We start from the raw sequence: 2,835 nt of genomic DNA on the forward strand, positions 1-2,835 counted from the left end.
CCCTGCTCCTGAAATCCAGAAGCACAGCAAGAAATCTGCTGATATTTTTGGTCTCTCTTCATAAATAGTTTTGACTTATCTTTCATTTTCAGTTTTAGTAACTACCTTTTTTGCTCAAATTGAAGCTTAATGGAATTATAATTCTCTGGATAGTATTTTGTAAGAAAGATGATTTAAATATTAATTTTATGAGTCAATTATTTCCATTTTATTTTATCCTAGATTGTATAATTATTTTAATTTGATTAACTAATCCACTATTACATCAACAATAACGGGAATTTTATTTAGGCAATCTTGCAGTTGGGGATGTTTTAAACGCCAAGGTCTGTGTCTTTATGCCAAAAAATGTATTTACTATGGTCATACACAAATGTGAAAGTAACCTTATGCTTAATCAAATTTTCCTTGATTTAAAGACTAGTTTGGTATTGATAATAGTAATAAAATCAGCTATTTTCTTAATAAAAAAACACAATGTACTCCATAATTATGTACAATTATTACTTGTCAGGTAAGAATAATAATACATTTATTAACTTACCAAAAGAAAGCTCTAGAAGCTCACCCTGCCACAGCGAAGCAGGGCACAGCCATCTCTGTCTGCCTGGGCCGCTGCGCTCCTGACTTTGACCAGTTCTGACAAAACTGCCTGAGGTCCTGGCACACCTGTGGCCTTCTGTCGCATGGCCAGGGAGCTGTGCTGAAACCCTCGTCTGGCCTGCAGCAGCGGTCACGGGGACTCTCAAGCACTCTGCTGAAACCCTCACGCACTCTGTGCCTCCGTTTGGGCCATGCCCGTCCTCGCCACGTGGTGAGGCTCACATGGCACCTCCTCCCCTTCCCGCCCCACCCACCTTTCTTCCCTGGCTTCACTCACCACAGCACACACAAAATTGTACTTTGGTGACCCGCCCAACTATTTTTCTTTAAAACATTCTATTGTATATATTTGAGGTTTGCAACATCATGTCAGAGGATACATATAGACAGTAAAAAGCTACTGTAGTGGAGCACATCCAGCATCTCACACCGTTACTTGTTGTGTGTATGAGGAGAGCAGCTAAAATCTACTCCACAAACCTCTCTATTACATATACACTCTTTGTTTCACATTTTTGTTTTAAATTTCTTTCTTACCGTTTTAGAGACTTGGAAGTCCAAGGTGCAGGGGGCATATATGGTGAGGCTTTCTTCTTAGTGGGAACTCTCTACAAAGTCCCGTGCCGAAGCAGGCTGTCACACGTCAGAGCCAGGCGAGAGTGCTTGTTAAAGTGCTCACTTGAGTCCTGATAAGGCCACCAGTCCATGCCCATGACAACCCATGAAATCATTAACCCACTTCTCCATAAGTGGACTAACCCATTCATGAGAGTAATTCTCATCCAATCTCCTCTTAAAAGTCACACCTTTCAACAGTGCCACACTGGGAGTCAAACTCCCACATGAGCTTTGGAGGGGACATTCAATACATAGCACTCACAAACTTCTATTTCTTGTTGAAACACAGGTAACACAGGCTAATGCACAGAAATTAGGAAGCAAAGGCTAGCAAAACAGTGTTCAAAATTGCCCACGATTCCACCCAGAGATGGCCACTGTTTCATGCCTTCACTGCACGGGCTATTCTGCAGTCCACTACCTGCGCTTACGTGTGCACACTGCTGCAGACTTCATAAATACTGCACGCTTTGGCCACACTAGACTTATATATTAAAAAAAAGTAATTGCACTATACCATTCCAACAACTATGATGGCGTTAGGCAATAGGAATCTTTCAGCTTCATTATAATCTTATGGGACCACCATTGCATATGTCAGAAGCATCATTATGTGGCACATGACTGTATTTCTGACCAAAATCTAATCGTAAACACCCTAATCCAGCTCCTCGGTCGTGGCCTTTGGGACTGTTTCTGGTATCTTGAATAATGCTGCTGGGAACAACCTACACTCATCCAGCCACCTTTCCCCATGACCTGCTCAGCTGCAGTTGACTTTCTGGGTACTGTGCATGCAGCCAATTATAAAATAGAGACTTGTTTAGACACATCTCTAGGCATATCCTTGATTAGTTCTTTTAGCTGATGACTGGCTGAGGCATGGCTGGGTCAAAGGGCACAGCTCTGCTGGGATTCACCCTCCCAAAGGGCTGTGCCTGTAAGCCTATGCCTGTGCTCCAGAGAAAACAGAGTGGGCCCTGGAGGAAGCAGGGAGAGTAAGCCTGGTTCCTGGGCTTGTGTGTCTGGTTTTATGATCCCTTGGGCCAGGGCTTCACTAGGTAGCTGTGTTTTCCCAGCCCCCGGATTGGAATATATATTTAAAATTGGGCCACCCTAGGTGACCCAGAGCCACTAAGATTCCTCCTGGACCCAGATCCAAGGCAGCCCTCGCCCAGGACTATCTGGGGAGAGGAGAGGGAGCCCTGGTTTCCTTCCCAGAAGGCCAAGGGCGGGTCCAGGCCAGGCCCCGCCCCCTCCCTCAGGCCCCCGTCCCTGCCCTTCCTGCGCTCAGGGCGGGCGCCCAGTAGCTCAGGAGCCCAAACCTCAGACAGGTTTTGAGAACCACGGGGACAGAGGGAGCAACACTGGAGAAGGATACACGACATGCCCGCGTGCGCCGCACCCTCCGCCTCCTGAGCCAGTCCCGCGTGCCCCGCTGCCCACCCGCCAGACCCCATGTGTGCGCACTGAGCCTCCTGGCGCCCCTGCTGGGCCTGGGGCTGGGGCTGGCCCTGAGCCTGCCGGGGACGGCGGCTGTGGACTGTGGGGCCATCAGCCCGGCCGAGCGCCTGACATTTGCCCCAGCAGCCAGGGCCCGGTGGCTGGCCCCCT

Source organism: Galeopterus variegatus, unplaced genomic scaffold (assembly GCF_000696425.1).
Source record: "Galeopterus variegatus unplaced genomic scaffold, G_variegatus-3.0.2 Scaffold8404, whole genome shotgun sequence".
NCBI classification, from domain to species: Eukaryota; Metazoa; Chordata; class Mammalia; order Dermoptera; family Cynocephalidae; genus Galeopterus; species Galeopterus variegatus.